This window comes from Triturus cristatus, chromosome 9 (genome assembly GCF_964204655.1).
Source record: "Triturus cristatus chromosome 9, aTriCri1.1, whole genome shotgun sequence".
Lineage (NCBI taxonomy): Eukaryota > Metazoa > Chordata > Amphibia > Caudata > Salamandridae > Triturus > Triturus cristatus.
This window is the reverse complement of record NC_140592.1, coordinates 20,327,747-20,346,344: the sequence shown is the minus strand read 5'-3', so window position 1 is coordinate 20,346,344 and position 18,598 is coordinate 20,327,747. Positions and strand designations below refer to the sequence as shown.

Sequence of the window (18,598 nt, the reverse complement as noted above, 5' to 3'; positions counted from 1 at the left end):
CGAGGTTTCTAGCAGTGCTATCGCCGGAGAAAACTGCATCTGAACCTTGCGGCCTGTGCGACCCTGGAGCCGGGACATCGAGTGGACGCCGTGGCCGGGTGGCAGTGCGACAACAGCGGCTGGTGGTGACTGGGTGGAGTCGGCCCACCGGAGCGGTGCCAAACTCGGCCTGCACCTCGGCGTGGTCATTTCTACTGCCCAGTGTAGCTGACCGAGTGCATGACCGGGGGCGCAAATCTTGGATCCTCCGGTGGCTGCCCCTGCCTTGATGGTGAGCTGCCCGGCCGCCGTCCGTATCCTGCCCCGATCATTGCGGGCCGCCCCCGGATTTCTACGGGAGCTGGTCCGTGGTGGGGACGACTGTTGCCCGTGACCACAGATAGTTTTTTGCCTGCCCCCGGAACCCGGTCACCCGCGACGTGGACATCGCGACGCTTGTCCCGGGGTCCCGGCCCCGGTGAGGGTCGGGCATACTTGGCGGCCATCTTGGGTCGATGAAGCCTACCACCCTGTCCGCTGAGCCGCAGCGGGCCTGTGAGCGTACGATTTTTGAGAGTGTGGCGGCGAGATCACAAAGAGCTGAGCTGGGGTACGGCGACCTCCTCGAGGCTATTGGTACTCTTCACTCCTCCTTGGTTCATGGTTTCGTGATCTTGGGGAGTAAGCTCGATGGTGTGGCGTCGGAGTTGGGGCAGTGGCTGCCCGCCTGTCCGCACGAACACAGAGTCTACCCACACTGCGCGCAGGAGGACGCTGTGGCGGCCACCCCTGAGGTTAGTGTACGACTGGACGCCCCGGCCAGTATGCTACAGTGTGTTCGACCTTCTGAGGGCCTGATCTTTCCCGGAGTCGTCGGACCCGAGTGGGATTTGGTGGCCTCATCCCGTGCATGCCCTCCTGCGACCCAGAGACAACTCCAGCACCTAATGTCTGCTTTGGCTGCTTCTGCCTTCCTGAACCTTGCGTGCAGAGCAGATCCTAGGGCAGCACTGGGAAGCCTGTTTCCTCAAGCGGCGGACTGTGTTGATGCTCAGAGACTTCCACCCCACCTGTGTGCGTCGCTTCTCTGTTGTTATTGGACATTCCTCTGCCTAGGAACATTGGGTATGGTGCTGGGTCGAGGGGTTGGCATGGGCAGAATTCCAAAGAGTGGTCAGGGATGAGGCTAGCCCCTCGGGGGTGGTCGCTTAGTGGACGGGCGGGCTTGGGGTGGTGTGCTCTCCTGACATGGCTACTGGCACAATAGGTGCATAATGCTCCCCATCGCGGTTTGAGAAGATTGTTTTTGTGCTGTTCCTTGTTCACTTTAGGGGAACCTTACCGTGCGGGAGGGAGAAGCCGGGGGTCTGTTATGAAGGCCCTCCTCCAGTTTATAAATACTTTCTCTACCCCCCCGTCTGGTGGGGGTCCTTTCCTACTTCTTTTTCCCTATTCTCCTACATTTCGGGTCTGGTTCCAGGGCGACAGGCACACTGCTGGGGGGGGGGGGGGCCGTACTCATCTGCAGAGGTGCAGGGTGGGGGGTTGGGGGAGGGGATTCTGTATTCTTTCATCTTTTTTTCCATGGCCTCCTTTTTCTTCTCTGATTCTTTTTGTTTTCTTTTCTGGGATCAGCGTGATACACCTCCTTTTGCTATGCCTCGTTGCCGTTCCATGTGTTCACAACTTCCGGGGTGTTCTTGGGGAGTTCTGGCGGGTGACTGCGGGCGCAACTGTATACTATGTGTTTCCCCATCCTGATGTTCTTGTGTTTGCGCCATTGACCGAATAGATTGCTGTAAATCGCTAACGTTCATTACTCCGCATATCCGTGATCGTTGTTTTTAAAATTGCTTGTCACCTGATCCTTCTGCCTCGTTTCATCATAAAATGAAAACCTCTTTCTCCTGGTGCCCTACTTACGCTGTTCACAGTATTAGCAGTACGATTTTGCTCCCCGAAGTGCTGCCTGTGTTTATACTTGTTGTTATTGCTCTGACTGCTTAGCGGCCGGCCCCGGGGGGTTGTAGGCCCATACTTGTTCTTCCTGAACTGTCAATAAAGGTTTTCAAAAAAAAAAAAAAAAAAAAAATGTTTAAGTGTTAATGATGAACCAAGGTAATCTGGAGTGCCAGGGGTAGGGATGTGCAGGATGAGCTGGACACGGATATACTACTATACAAGTGAAACCCCACGTGCATGCAGATTTAGGCATATAGATTAAGACGTGTCCAAATTTCTTTCAGGCTGGCTAACTGTGTTCTATTTCTCTTCCTTTAACAGAGGAGCTTACAGCATCTCAAACTGGTGGAATTGCTAGAAATGATACCACGGGTCTCATAGAATCTGAAATTGAGCTACTCGTGCATTATGATGATGTCTGAATCAGACTAGAACACAAAAGCTTAAAGTTCAGAGGAAAGCTAACGTTTACAATATTTCACAGTTCGTCTTGTGTAGCTGATGGTCAATCAGCTTTCCTTTGAGGCAGTAGGGAAGACAATTCAAGTTAAGGGACTGAAATGATCCCAGTGTCAGACCACCACTGCAGCCTAGCTGATCCACTGAGACAAAATGACAGGCCTGTGCATAATTAGATATTGAGCAAATGCATTTTAGGCAAATGCAATACCAATATGGATTGCTATGACAAAGTCATCTGAACAGAATGCGTGATCCCAGGATCCAATCAACTGCTGTTTCGCATCTTCAACTGTGCAGACTAAACTTGCAACAATCAATCAGTCTTTGATATCAAAGTTCAAGTAGCGAAGTAGGTATGTCAGAGGGTCAATTCATGTGTGGCAACCCTACCAACAGAACATTTGTTGGAAGTACAGCGTGCCAGTTTCACTAAGCTGGTGCCCTGCCATGCTACAAGCCAACAAACAGCAGGCATATTGTATTTTTAGCAATGGCTTGAATATGCCTACACTATTCCACAAAGCCTTCCAATGAGAAGGAGGCATGTAATTTTCGGGAGTTATTCCCTTCACCGTGGCCAAGCCTAGTGGTGTGTTTAAATGCAGGATCGTCTGCTGATGGCATCAATCTATTGCATATTGACACAGATTACAGGTCAGGGGTAGCATGTCCAACATTAAGAAATACAGTTAATAGGTAGGCTGGGAGCTGGAGTCTGAAGGCACCCGAGAAACCTTCCCTGGCATAGCACTGCAGCAAAGGAGCTAACTCGGACCCTCAACTAAATGGTAGGATAGGGCACTCCCAACTTCGACGCTCAAGCATTCTTTCAGCATTTCTCATCTGAGGTATATGCATGTAACCATCCTGCAGCCAGAAGAAACCATTAAAACCGCCCACATTCCATGAATGGTGCCTGCAATGTGTTCATAGGATTTGTGGCGCTGTTGACGCCATTCACAGAATCAAAGCTGGTAGCTACGACTCATTCTCCCTTATACACATCCCTTCTGGTGGGATCTAAGCTAATCAAAGTGATCCTTTTTGTGGAATACAGGTTTAACAATTTGTAAGTACTACAGTGATTCATACAGCCAGCTATACAGGAAAAGTCTCTACAGTTACACTGGCCAAGAGAAGAGTCCTTTCCACCCTTACCATTAAATCCTGTACACCAACCATAGGGGCTCACACAAAATGCAAGTAGACCACTCATCATAGGGCTCACTCAATGCAGGTAGACCGCCCACCATAGGGATCACTTAATGCAGGTAGACCATTCATCTTAGGTCTCCCTCAAAGGCAGGTGGACCACTAGTCATAGGGCTCGCTCAAAATGCCTTGGACCCTCCGAACCCCCAGCCTTCAATTGTCATTTGAATAATACGTTAATCTAAAATGAAAGTTCTCCTTTAATTTGCAGTGCCCTAGTTATGCCAGGCCAGTCAAGGGTTGCGCCATTTTGGATAGTGGGCCATCTTTATTGTACAGTGTGTGCTATACCAATGCCAATGCAGGTCTTCGAATGTAAGTAGGAGTCACACTCTACATTCCCATTAAGATATGACATCTTTGAAAGGCCAAACCCAAATTACTTTCAGAACTTATCACAATTGTCATGCTGTTTACACAAACAAACCTAGCCCTGGTTCAAAAGACAGACACTAAAACTCGCTAAATCCCATCAACGCCCATTAATTTCCAACCTGCTAGCAGCCCTCCATGTTAACAATTTTAGCATCCTGTTGCATTCACTTTCTATCGCTCACCTGTCTTGAGGGACTCCCACACAACACAGAGGATAGGCAAGCACTCCTCGATAGATTGATGCCAAGGTATCAGAGAGGGCATTACAGTTATTCACAGGCAGTAAGTGGGATGCGGGAAACAAACCCATAACCATAAGGACGCAATCGCTGAACAGTCCCATGGAAAATAAGATTGCCTAAACGATTGAAAAAAACAGGACCGTCTATCCAATATGGCAACCATGCTTAAGAAAGGGCTTTCATGATATACCATACAAAAGATGCTCTCTACGTCCCCACAATACTGAAATCTTATGCCAACACTAACGTGCTACCCAATGAGGAAAATGTCTTCATTAAAGCCACAAGTGCTGTCACCGCAGACACCAAGACTACTGCATGCTGTCTCCATTACAGTGCTGAGTATACACTGCAGACCTCGCTTGTCTTTATTTCATGATATGGCCATTTCTGTAGCAAGCCATGACCAAGAATCCGCACGTTATAAAGGAAGAAAGAAATCCACTGGGCATACATACGTGGAGAAATGTGCCTAGCGATTTTCAATCCCAGCTACACACAGAATGGCACCTAAAAGGAGAATGTACTTTATACCATGACAATGGCTGTTAGTCCTACACAAACGTAAACAGAGCAGCCACCATCGCTAAGATGAGCAGAATAAACAACATCAAAGTGAAGCTCAAAGCATACCATATGCACTAAACAAGAGATATAACCACTCAAAAAGAGGACAGATGCATGTGCAAAACAAGAGGATCCAAGGGTTGCATTGGGTGATGGAGGTGCAGCAAAAAGGACTATGCTGCACCGATATCCACCTCCCTTCCCCATCGTGCACTTGTGCGGCACACCAGTGCTCACCTCTATTAACACCGCAAAGAGGTAAGTGCTTACTTGCCTATGCTGCAGCCAATCATTAATGAAGCTGGCATTGCTGGAGTGCTTTGAAATGCCATGTGCCCCTGAAAGTCACTACAAAGTCAACTGGCAAGGACAACATTTATAACAAGACCTTTAGAAAACAATCTCTCAAACTGGTTAGAATCACATGAGAAAAATGTATCAGCTATTTCTACACTCTAACTTTAAAACCAGCATCAATGTTGTCTGTGTTTAGTTTTGCATATGCAATCAGATGACAATGTCACGACAAGCATTTGTAATACAATGGCCCTCGCATTTGCGAGAATTGAGCTATTGGGATGGTAAACATAAAATCGGGTGCTGTGCTGAAACAGAAAGCGATGCGCCTGTGTTGCAAACATGAAAGTGGGCACCCCGCTGAAGTAAAGTGCAGCGCCCGTTTATATGAAAGTTATGTGCATGGCGGGCCACATGAAAGCAGGTGCAGTGCTGTAACATGAAGAGTGGCGTCAGTGCACAAAAAAGTTACGCGGGCTGCTGTCTGAAGCAGGCGCTGTGGTGAATGAGTAGCAAGAAATGAAATAATTAGCCCCTAAAGGAAAACATAACCACCTATAGCTTAAGTAAACCGTAGGTGGCCAGTACTCATCGGCATAAAATGGAAATGATGCATCGGGAGCACCAACCAAGAAGGAGCCAGGAAAAAAACAGCAACGCATGAATCAACCAATGGCAAGCAGCAGACGGAATTACAACCTGTACGGTGATTACAGCAGGTCTTCCAGACAACGCATGAGTGCTGTCTAGGCTCGACGTAAAGTGAATGGGCCACCACACAAAATGCTTGGGTCAGCAGGGTGGTGCGGGATGGAACCCCTTTTAGCTTAGAGCACAGGACCATTTGCTTACATGGGGCAACTGTGGATCATTTAAACAGCAAAGTAAAACTGAAAAAAATGCAACTTCACAGTTAACCGTCCTTGACAGACACTGAACACTTCACCAAAACTGCACAAAAATGGTCTTTCGCAGGTGCATAAAGGTGAATCCAGCAGACTGGAGCGCTCATGGAGGTCGAGATTCACCAGCAACCAGCAGTGTCCAAAAAATACTAATGTGTGTACAGGCCAGCCAATAGTGTAATCTAAACAATGGGAAACCAGCATAAAGTCTACTACAATCAACGTATCATATCACATAGCAGGGCTTAACTGTTGGTGGACGGCCCTGGCTAGTCATGGGAATTTGGAACCCCCCCCCCGCCCGATCCAGAAATTCCATAGAATGAGAAATTGTGTGAGGCTCTCTCAAAAATGCGGTTACTGTAGATCTTTTCAAGTAAAAGAATACCACCCGAGTTTACCTATTACTACCTCTATGAGTTTAAAGTGTCTAAAATAAGTCAATAAAGCCTATAATGGCTACGAGTAGTAAGAGGCATTCCTCTATTTTGTTCCATGCCTGAAAACGTCCTATCAGATTCCTGTCAAGCAAATGCTCGACAAAAATCAGAGCCATTTAGCATTTGTGGCGCGAAAGATCTTGGTATGGACTTAATCGCTTATTGACAGGAAAACACTGCTTGCAGCTTCTTTCAGAATTCACCTATGATGATCTGGCCATACAAAGGTTGAGCAGGTGACACATACTGATAAAGTTTACCATGTGTGATTATTTTGGGGATCCAGGAGGAGACAGGCATGATACCTGATGGGTGGAGTAACAGTGGACAGGATAAAACCATCTCACCACGTTACGAAAAATTGTAGGTAAAGAGTGTCCTATAAGAGACCTCTTTAAACAATTAATTACCACCACTTTCTAAAAGCTACACACCACTGACCTCTAAATGCTACCAGATTAACAACTGACGTCCAATCTCTCATGAAGTTAACACTCAACTGCAGCAATATTCATGCTTTATATATAAAAAAAGAGTTATTTGCCCTTTTAGGCCACAGTAGACCATAGAAACCACCAGATGCATCGACGAGACCTAGATTGAATACATGACAGCAAACTGGCAGTTGCTAATTCTGTCTGCCGTGTACGGCACCTATAAGGACTACAAGATCGATTCCAGCTACTATGATTTCACCCGAATGGACTACATAACCAAACTTCGCAAATCTGAAGGGTCTCTTCCAACCATACAGTGTTGGGCGCCCTTCAGCTTCTTCCTACCATCCTGTTGTGCAACATATACCTGTTCCATTTGTCTAAAGTGTTCCAACAAGGTATATGCAGCTGTTTGTAGAATATACACACAACCCCACGAGAGACGTGAGGGGAAACCGGGAAAGCAACACACAATGGCTTCCTAGCGGTCATCCCGTTTCAGCTAAACTGAACCTCCCTCCTTGACAATGCAATGAAATCATATTAATGCAATGAAACTGGCAATGATTGAGACCACCACGGCAAAGCAAGTTAGAATCCTGGGAACTAAGTGGTGATTTTCCATATGAACATGCAGTATAAAGAAATACAGTGCTGGAAGAGCAGTAAATAAGAAACAAGGCATCTTTTCCCTGCTATGAACCCCTCTCTTGGAATGGCCATTTTCATCCCTTATTACCCCACCACAGTTATCCATTTGCTTGTTTTTCTCCTCCAGATTTTTCCTGCTCCTAATGTTCCTTTCTCCTTTCCTCACTAATTTTAACTAACAGTGCAACTTTCCGTTCTCTGTTCAGTGCTTTTACTCTGTGACAGAAATACAATTCTTCTGTATTACGCAGTGAGAAAGCCGCCCATTTTAATCAACTATGTTGTAGACCATTGGTTGCTTACCTCAACAAGAGACATAACCAGAATACCTACTGAGGAGCCCCGTGGGTAAAGTTCAGACTGTACAGAAAATCAGGGACCACAAAACCTACAATTCAGGACATCACTTAAAATGCTAGGACATGGTACTTCATTTGTGATATGGACCATGCCAGAAGCCGGCTGGGAGAACAGGCTGTGTTTGCTATTTAATCCACATTGCTGCTTCAACTCAATATTCTGAGGAGCAGGTGGGTCTTCATCAACTTTCGGAACCAAAATACCCCTTCGAAATTAATGGGGAGGCACAAACTCTAGAACGCAGTATCCAGTCCTGCTTTCTCCTGTATCTCATTAACTAGGTCTATGCTAATGTCCCTATTCAAAGAAAGGCAATAAAAAATGGAATCATCATGCTTCGAATTAAAGACTGACGTTTAAAACATATGTATGGATTAAATTGGACTATTTTTGTCCGCATATACTAGTAGTGTAACTGGGTACTGATGCAGCGTGTGGGCACCAGCTTTCGTTTAGTTAATGGTTCAGCATGTCCAGGACAGAACATGCACTGGGGTAGCACAATGAAAACTGCGATTGAGCATGAGTCTAGGCATCAATGGTTCGAAGTGATGGAGTACATCTACAACTTCCCCATTCTGGCACGTGAGCACGAGAAATATTACAAAGGAGACACTATGCTCTAATAATGCGGAGGGCCCACCAATGAAAGCCAAAGCATGGCTTAACTAGCTGATCTGTCGAGACACCAGAAGCAGACGTAAAAAGAGGCGAGTTTCTTTCTAGTCTCCAGAGGACACACACTACTTGCTACAAACCCTAGGGTAGGGCCCTGGTGGAGGTACTCTGTGCTAGCTGGAGGCACGACCTGCTCCCATCTAGAAAGGAAAAAGAGCGTGCAAGAACATGGGTGGGGAAGGGCTGCGGGGCAGGCCCCAACCTGTGCACCAAGGCCTGGCCAGAGGCAGCAGCAATCACATGCACTTAGGCTGGGACAGGGTTCTCAGGACTGCAGAAGGAATGTGCCCGGCATTAGAGGCCAGAACTGGAAAAGGTGTGACAATGGGTATGCTCAGAACTCTGGTTCATGGAGTAGTCCCGAGTGACACCAGACCTCTGCGGCAGAGGAAAGCACCCACGACACTTTGTGCCCATGTAGCAGCCCTTATGATAGCAGTGACAAAGGAAAGCTATAGAGGTATGCCGTGCAGGCGGTCCATGGGCTGGCTCTGATAGCACCACAACCCAGATACATCATCGTAGCATGCACCATGGAAAAGGGAAGCCAGGTCCGGCCCAGTGCTGCCATTGCCAGCTGAGAAAGACCAGTCTGCACAGAGCAAAGCCTGGAGGAGTGGAGCTGGGGTGTGTTTGCAGATCTTAAGGCTGGGCCCAATATGACTGACCACAGCCCAGCCAAAAAAGCAGAGTCTCCACGAAGAGCACCCGAGGGGAGCAACAATGGGTTTCCACAGCTTACACCCTGCATGAGAAAGGACGCAACTAGAAAACAGCAGGGCCCACAATGTACATCCCAGAAAAAGTGTGCCTAGGCCTTTCAGGGTACACCATGGTAGAGGGAACCAGGCCCAAGGGTGCGTCCTACAGCAAGAGCACAGGGCTGGCATTAACTGGACAAATGTGCATCCCAGAGAAAGAGTGTGGGCCTATGTCTTGTACACCATGATAAAGAGGACCAGGCTCAAGGTTGCATCGTACACCAGGAGCTCAGAGTTGGCTTCAACTGGGCCAATGTACATCCCAGAGAAAGAGAGCGGGCGTCGGTCTTATAGGGTACACCATGGAAAAGGGAACCAGGCCTGAGGGTGCATCCCAGACCAGGAGCACAGAGCTGGCTTCAACTGGACCAATGTACATCCCAGAGAAAGAGCGTGCTTCGGTCTTACAGGGTACACCATGGAAAAGGGAACCAGGCCTGAGGGTTCATCCCAGACCAGGAGCACAGAGCTGGCTTCAACTGGACCAATGTACACCCCCGAGAAAGAGCTGGCTTAGGAGTTACAGGGTACACCAAAGAAATTGGAAACAGGCTAAAGCTTGTGTCCTGGACCAGGAGAACAGCGCACGGTCCAACAGGACTAGGGTAAAGCCCAGCTAAAGAGTGGGTTTGGGTCTTACAGGAAAGACGAACAGGTCTAGGGGTGCGTCCTAAACTAACCGGTCCACAGCACACCAGAATCCTACCGAGTACACCAAGGAATTGAGGAAGAGGCCAAAGGGTGTGTCCTCGAGAAGGAGAACAGCGCATGGTCCAACAGAACCAAAGGCCAGGTGGGAAGGTCCCATTTCCATTCAGTATTCCCAAGACGCATCAGACATTTTACTTTATGGCCCACTGTGCGGACTGACGCTGTAGAGCATTATGTAAAAAAACAGAAAGGATTATTTTTTAAATGCCATCTACGCTCTGGGAGATCTGTGCCGCTGTATTTTTACTCTCGTAGTCAATGGAAAATTCCTGCTGAACATTAACAGCTCGACTGTACATACCACACCCAGGGCCAAGGACAGAGTATACAGTCCGGGAGCTGTTAACAAGAGGGGCCGGATAAAGAGGGAAGCAGTGCTCGGCAAGAGCGGCCCTTGCTGTGGCTTTGATTCCCGGCTTTACTTATGCTTGTATAAAGTACAGGTTGGCTTCGATTACCAACAGTTCTGCGAGAACAGCGATGGATTCCTACTCTGCAGTAAGATGTCCGACTCCATTCCATATAGAAATACACCCCCTCCCATTGCAGCATCCTATTGGGCGACAGCAATCCTACAGCCGACAAAAAACTGTGCAAAACCATTCAGATTTAGCAGGCGAGACGCCGGCCGAGGGGACGTCTCCATGCATCAGGCCAGAAATGACTTTACGTGGCTTCGGCAGCTCGAGGATACGAAACAGACGCTCACATCTGCATGCAGTACTGCTGCGAGTACTTACCAGTACTCGTTGGTACTTCTTGCCCTGCCCTTCAGAATGAAAGTCCTTACTATTGCGGCCCTAACTCAGTAAGGCATCGACAAGAACCTTTTACGGCCAAAGGAAAATCAGAGGAAAAAAGCCAAGCTTGTCTCCTGGCCTAGCTCCAGGTGGCTAGCTGCCAAAGGCCACCCTGCCCCTAACATACGTGTGATGTCTCTCCAAGCCCTGGGAGGCCGAGGCCTCCAGAGAGGCCCAGCTCCTCGGTGAGGTACAGCAGGGAGCCCCACAGTAAGAGTGGGTGCTCCGAGCTCAGGAGAGCACCGACGCCCAGGGGGCATCTCCGCAGACGTCGATCAGCCCTGGAGACTACAGTCCCCTGCTGGGGGGAGAGCACTCTAGGAACGGAAGCACTGCCTGCAGCAGAGGCCTTCCCAGGGGGCGCAGAGGACTGCTGCCACCCGACTTGGAACCGATCTTTCCGGGTTGGGAGGAACCCAGAGAACCGCAGGCTTCTCCCGGACTCCATAAAAGGGATCAAGCTCGCCCAATATGCACCGACCGCTCGAAGGGGGCTAGTGAGGCGTCTTTAAACCCAGAGGACGATCGTGAGACGTGCAGGGTCGTGGCCGCCCCTCCGCTGCAAAATCACGGCCACTCCGCAAGATAAGGCCGGGTGAAGCCGACCACACCCACTCTGGGGGATGCTCAAAGCCTCGGATGGGTTCTCACGCCATGAAAGGGCAGAAGGGCCCATAGAACAGGTCCACGGAGCTGGGCGCCACCTACCCAGCCCACCCCGCAGGAACAGGAGGAGGATGCCCTGAGAACCACAGACCTCTGCCGGGGAGGGGATTCTTGGGGGAAGAAGTGAGACACCTCACCGAGGCGGTTTAGCCCCAAGCGGCCCAACTCTCCGGGAAGAGGAGTGTCGGTACAAACGGAATTAGCTCCGATGAATCTAAAACTGCTGCAATCTCAGCACGAAGAGCTCAAGGTGGCAAAGCGCCGCGAGAGCGAGCCTTCAAGAGTTCTTTTGAAAATGGACTCCCTCCAAAAAGATAAATAAAGAGGCCATGTTAATAGGGAGCAGCAGCGTTGCTCTCCCTGGAGACAGGCTGCTCCCGTAGCAACAGCATCTGAAGCACCCATCCATTATCTGCATTTGGGATCGGCCTCGGGCGCCTAGAAGCCAGTGGAATCCATCGACGCTTCCAGGTGGCGCAGGCAGCCAATCATGCCGCCACACAGGCTACGGCTTCCGGCCTTGGCCCTCCCCACCAACACACCGCCCCCACCCGTGGACTTAGTCCTTCCTCCAGGACGTCAGGCGGACAGTCAGCCCTCCATCAACAACCAGATCAAGGCCCTGAACCCCACACACCCACCTCCAGGCTACTGCCAGCTTAGAACCGAACCATGGTTCTGTAAGAACCTCTTCCTGCGTGAGGCCAAGCCTGGCCCCAGTACAGCTCCACGGAGGGGTGGACACCACCTCCACAAGGAGGTCGGGTTCACTCACAACTGGAATCCCACCTTTTCTGTCGTCATTCATGCAGCAAGTGTGCAGAGCATGGTAAACATGGGTCCACACATTTAGCTCCCAAGCACTGACCCTCTTGGAAGCCACCACACTGGTCCTCGGGTTGCAAGAGGCAGCTGGAGCAAGCGACCAAGTTAGGAGCTGCCTGGAGGAAGCACAGCGATGGATGCAACTCAAACTACACAAAGAAGGGCCTATTCACTTACATTAACTCCAAATACCTGTAAGGACCTGCATGAATTCAGACTATTTTGCACCCACAACCCCTCGTTAAGTATATTAGCAAATTTCTGAGAAGGGGAAAAAACTTTCTTGTAACTTTCATGAAAAACTACCCTAGCAATAGGGGTCTTGGCCCATATTCCTACCAAAAAGCTTACTAATTTTGACAAGAGCGCACAAAAGCAATACTTTTATGACTGAAATGTCACATGGTGCTTTAAGCTGGCACACCAGAATCTATCTACTGCAAGTGAAAGCTCTACCAGCCAGACACCCACTAGCCAAGCAAATGTGTGGTTTTGGGAGCCCCCTATAGTGAAACTAACTCCCGGACAATGTGCCAGAGACCTCTGTCCCGACAGTGTTCCATGTGCCACCTCTGATGTGGTTCAGGTGGGAGGAGATTGTATCCAACAGATGGGGCTTGGAATAGAAAGGTCCACTATTTCAGTGATAAAACACCATACTTTTGGTTTGAACAATCGTAGTGTGATGGTTGGCAAATCAAAGCATGATCATTTGAGGATGCTCACACAGGTGTGGTATTGTTCTAGGCATTAAATTCAAGCATGCGCCACTGATTAAACACCAACAGAACCCCTTAAATCTGCAATGTCAGCCCAACCGAAGATGTTTGATTTCCTATGAAAACAAGTGCTACAGTGATTTATTTGATTGAGGCCTAAAGAGCGTTCCAAATTAGGAAGGTCTGGGCGGCATCTGTTAAGACAACAGCAAGATATCTGCCATGAATTCACCTGAAGCTTCGTTGACCACCATTTCCTCATCTGGCTCACAATCACGTAAAATGCCGTACATTAGGAAGAAAGTCCCCAGGAAATGATATGACGCAGGCCTTGGCTGAATCTGCGATGAATATGGAACCCCATTACATACTGATCTTCCTGCTGCTCAGAGAGCTCTCTTTAAAGCAGTCTTTAAGAACTCTGCAAGAACGATAAGACACACACAAAAGATGGTATCACATCACATGGCACAGACCCATCTAAATGGATGGCTCCCCTACAGACAGTTGTATCTTCAGAACCGTGTTCATGGTCTCCACGGCTCTAAAGCTAAACATACCCCGTTACCGAACAAAAAACTGTTACAAGACCCCTTGCGGGCTCAAACAAGACCCATGCTCTGCTCAGAGGGAAGGGACTAAACACAGGAGTCTGGAGCCACTCAGACACGAGATGAGCTGTTTATTTCATATCAGGGCCTTGCCTTACAGCATCACAACTCTTGTTGCGGCTCCATCCTCTTTGGCACTCATTTACTTCCCACCGTCACCCAGTCCTATATCAACACCCCACAAACATCCTAATTTCACAGCTCCCATACAACATTCTACAGCAAGACACTCCAAATGTGCCTTTGTATATGTATGCGTGAGTTGAAGTAGCGTGGCTCTCAACGCAGGAGGGCTGTAACACATCTAGGGATAAAGTACGCCCTACAAAAAAGAATTAATATAACTAGAAAAATACAAAGCGTGTGATCTGGAAATGTGTAGAGAATATTTACTGCAGCTCGTGTCAGTCCTTGGGGAACATTTTCGGGTACATGTATTAATTCCTAGTGTTAATAGAATACAAATCCAAGCGACAGACATTCCTCTTCACAGACTCGTGTAGATCAAGTGTCTTACTTCAGGACTGCTACAAGCGGGGAAGCAAAACTCCATTTCACTTCTTGACTTGAGCCTGTAAATGTTACATAAGCACGAAGGCGCCTTCACAAGCAGGTTGCCAATCAGGTTCGAGCTGCAGAGTAGGTTCAAGTAACAATATCCTCCGTTTACAACCTCTAATTTAAACGCGTGAAATATCCCACCTTCCTCGAGAGCACAGGAGCAAAGTCCATGAACCAGAAAAACCCACCGCAGAAGGGCTATTTTACATCATAAACTAGCCTTGTACAACCCCAGCGCAGTTCTGTTTTGGTAGCCACTCTGGACTCAACAGCCTCAAAACGACCAAATGTGGACGAAACCTCTCGTCTGTATTTTAGCTTCAGTGTGATATTTGCACACAATTTACCAACAGTCACAACAGCAGCACACATCAGGAGCAGACAGGTAGACACCTTGGAGGAGTGTAGTGGGCACAAAAGCCTAACCCTCTAATGAGCGGGGACCCTTGTGATCACAACACAAGACTTGTATAACGTTTCTGCCAGACCCGCAGTACACAAGTATGGAATGATACACGCGCTGATCCAGCCTGAATGGAAACATAGGCAGGTCAAAACATGGTGCCGCGCTGGAAACAATACCTAAAGCAGGGAGTACAACCAGAACACTGCTGCGAGCGCCACATCAGGTTTATCCCAGCCACATTTGGAGTCGTTTTAAATATACCCTTTGTCAATGTACAGAACGGCTGGTGCTCTGAAACAATACTGTGTGGGGGAGACGATGCTGCCACAGGGGCTCACGTGTTGTGGGTGACTGCAAACATACGAAACACATAAAGCCATCTTGCAGTGGCAAACAATGGAGGTGCGTGGCTAATGTTTACTTTCTCCTTATTCTGCACTCGATGATTTATGTACGCAAGACGTCTGAGCCCCGGTCCCACTCTGCGAAGATGGAGCCCCTGGTTGCAGGTTTCTCTGGGGAGGGAGGGTTGTGGATGCATGGCCCTCGTGGGGCTTGCGGGGGCGTCAGTGTTCGAGATTAGAAACCCAAAATAACAGACGCAGGGGGTGGGTGTGACGGATACTTCGCAGGAAGGCGCATCGAACAAGGGCCGCAGCAGGCTGTGGCCGGATCATGGCTGAGCTCAGACCAGGGCACATAGGAAGGGGAGGGGTTCCCCCACAGCAGAGGCAAGGAGAGGCCCTCAGTGCGCACAATAAGGCGACCCAACAAAGCAATGGCTGCACTGCCCCCACCCCTGCCCCACTCTAGTTCCCTCGCCCCAAGGTGAATTTGGGTGTTCGAGCGAGGCGGGATCGGGGTCCGGTAGCCACGAGAGACCGAGAAGGAGGTCTCTGGCTATCACCCCCTGATAAAGGACCCCATCCACCCCTTTCCCAGGGTGATCCTCTAACTGTGGAGGGACGTAAACACACAGCAGAACCAAACATTTGGAAGTGGACAAATGACACAATTTTAACATGAGGGGCTGAGGACCCTCAAACACATCACAGTATGGAATCAGACAATACAGAAAAATATCCAAAATGGAGGTACAAGTGGCATAAAAAAAGTTAACAGTGCCCCACTCCACAACAGCAGCGAGGTCTATGGGGGAAAGCAAGCAACCGCTCCCCCCATGCAGATACACAACACAGGTGTCCTGTGCTCAAGTTAGTACCATGGGGTTCAAACCTCTCCCAGGTGCACCCCGAGAGCGGTAGGCTCGGATCAGAGATACTAGGGGGGTGCTTCCCGACCTCAGGGGAGTCCGATCGGTACTTGTACCGTGCTCCTGGGGCCGCTGCCTGAGCCCCCCATGCCTCCCCTCCCCCACCCTGGGTGAGTGTTTAGTTACACCCCTTTCTATGGGTTTTGAAACTATGGCCGGTGTTTATGGTTGCAAAGAGGTCCCCGAAAGTGGCCCCATGCGCACACTGCAATCCAGGACCTCAAGGTCCCTCTAACCCGCCTCCTATATAAACAACAATAAAAGCTAAAAACGCGCAAGAAATAACAAGTTAGTGAAGCTGAGGGCTCACCTGTCCCGCAGACTCTCCCTCGGTCCAGCCCTGGTCCCCCGGAGCCCGTGCGCGCGGGCCCAGGGGCGCGGGGCACACTAGGCCTCAGACGAAGCCTCGGCCTTTCCTGGCGGCTGCAGCCTGGAGTCGGTGCGGCCTGCCCCGGCTGTGGGGCGCCGCGTAGAAGGGCCCCTTTGAGCGTGCGTGCAGGGGGCGTGTGGTGCGCACCCGGAGAAGTCCAGCGGGCGCTCCCAGGAGCGGGCTGACCCTGCCCGTGTCACATCGAGCACAGCGCGGCTGGCCCTCAGCAGAAACTACTCCTCCCCTCCCCCCACCTCTGTTCCCTTCGCGGGCGGAAGCGCGAATGAGCGCACGGGGATCCCCGACTCCGCCGGCAGGGGCGGCGTGCGACGCATGGGCACGGCCTACCCACTTCTGCTATTGGTGCAAGGGGCTTGACTGATTAAGCCATTGCCCAATAGTGAGCTAGTATGGTAAGGCGGAGCCTATAGTAAGTATTCATATGCTGGTTAGTCAGTGGAGAAGTACCAACACCACTTTCTCACCCTTAGATTGGCTACCTTGACTGCCAATTTCATGACGTCACCTCGCAGAAGGGTAAACACCCCATGAAGTGCTTGGAACCCGCAGTTGGGTGGATTGCGGTGATGGAGCGGGTTTGTATTAGAGTGGGGCCTGAGTGTGCAGTCGTAATCGCGTTGATTTTTTTTGATTACGTGTACATTCACACCGACGTTCCGTTATCACTTCTCTCCCTGCGCTTCTCGACAGCTCATCGGTATTATTAACCAGCTACCGAGAGGGCAGGACGGCAGTTGACGTGTCTGCCCGCTGCTCAGCGCGAGGAAAGTTCTGATTAGTGCGTCTCAGGAAGTTTACATCGCGTACGTCACGCCGTTTGCGCGCTGATTGGCCGTTGCGTGCTTCAATCCAGCCTGCCGAGGAGGCGTCTTTTTCCTCAGTCGGCGCACTTGTCCCGGACTACGCGGCCGGTGCTCTTGCAGGCCGGGGAGACGTCTGGTCCTCTCCGCATCACGGGGAGGCCCTCGCCGCACCGGCTCGAGCATGGAGGTCGCAGCCGCTCTGGGAGTCGACGCCGTGCGCAGAGCCTCCTCGCCGCGGCATCTATTTTTTTTCCCCCGGATGATTGCGCAAGCCGGTGCCGGCGGTTTTGTTGGCCCGGGTTAGGGTGTTAAACAGTAAGGTGGTGACTGGGGCGGTGGACGGACGAGTCACTGTAAATCTTCAGGGCCTCATTCCATGGCCCATTTTGGGCTGCAAGGAACTAAACTAGTCTGTCTTCGGAGTTCATATGCCTTAACCCCCGTGCTGACGGGGGCACCGCCCGTGCCGCGGGCATCGGACTTAATTTTATGTACATGACTTTGAGGTCCTTAACGTGAGGCTTTGGAGCACCACATCGAGTGTGGAGGCTTTATCTGGGTTCAGTCCCCGCCCACCTCCTCCATCTTGTTTCCTTCTGTTCTTCGTGTCTTCTACCCGTGTGTGTTTGCGCCGCTGTAAAACAGCACTGGGATCGTTTGTTTCCGAGGAGAAGACCTACCGTGGGCGTGTTGCGTATAGTGTGTCTGGAATTCATACTGTTGTGTAAACCACCGAATATGTGTGCTGTTGTAGTGTTGATGTCTGCCGTTTTCCTCGGACCAGTGTGTGGCCGCGCTTTCTGTAAACTGCCTCATGGCCCTGGCTAACGGGTAGTCGGGACGCTTCTCGCTCTTAAGAAGATGCCTTCAATTGATTGAAGGGCGGTGGCTCTTTTGGTACACCCCTGGTATAGGTGAGGAGCTCTGTACGGGGAGCCAGTGGAGGTCTTTATGGTGCTGGGTGTTGTGTGGCCTAGAGGGGAAGTTGAGGACCGGTCTGGCAGCTGCTTCTGGATGGTCTGCAGTCTTTGCAAGAGTTTGGTGGTTATGGTATAGAGTCCATTGCTTTAGTCAAGCTGGCTGGTGATAAGGGCCTGCCTCCATTCGCATGCTAATGGGGAGCCATTGGAAATATTACAAATCACGAAGAGTTCGCTGACCAATATGATGCTGAGATTGCAGGCATGGTCTTTTGGTGTGGGGTAGGACATGGGGTTATTCTAAATGGCGAGGTGTCTGTCGAAGACCAAAGCTGTGCGGTCAGTGTTGGGTTTACAGCAGTTGTCAAGTCTCCCATGCATGTTGCAACGTTCTTCATGCAGTTGTGCGATTTAGTCTTCGTCAAGGTGAGGGCATGGAGTTCATTAGTGTGGTAGTCGTTGGTATGCTAAGTTCACATGTGGTGAGTGGGTGGTCAGGGATGTAGAGTTGCAGAAGAGGTCAGAGGGTTGAGGATCAAAGTTTCTGTTGGTTGGCGAAGGAGGGAGGGATCATTTCCCAATTT

The 18,598-nt window shown here is 50.0% G+C and overlaps 1 protein-coding gene across 9 annotated transcripts in view; it reads right to left on the bottom strand.

The window, feature by feature from the left end:
- SETD5 (SET domain containing 5) overlaps nucleotides 1–16,571 on the bottom strand; it is a 351,936-nt gene extending 335,365 nt beyond the window's left edge. For 4 of the 9 annotated variants that reach the window (XM_085624253.1, XM_085624258.1, XM_085624255.1 and 1 more), the window contains exon 1: nucleotides 16,211–16,571. The gene's annotated coding sequence lies outside the window, so the exon portion shown is untranslated. The remainder of the gene's footprint in view (nucleotides 1–16,210) is intronic. The other 5 variants (XM_085624257.1, XM_085624254.1, XM_085624256.1 and 2 more) reach the window with 4 other exon arrangements.
- Between the last annotated feature and the right edge of the window lie 2,027 nt (nucleotides 16,572–18,598).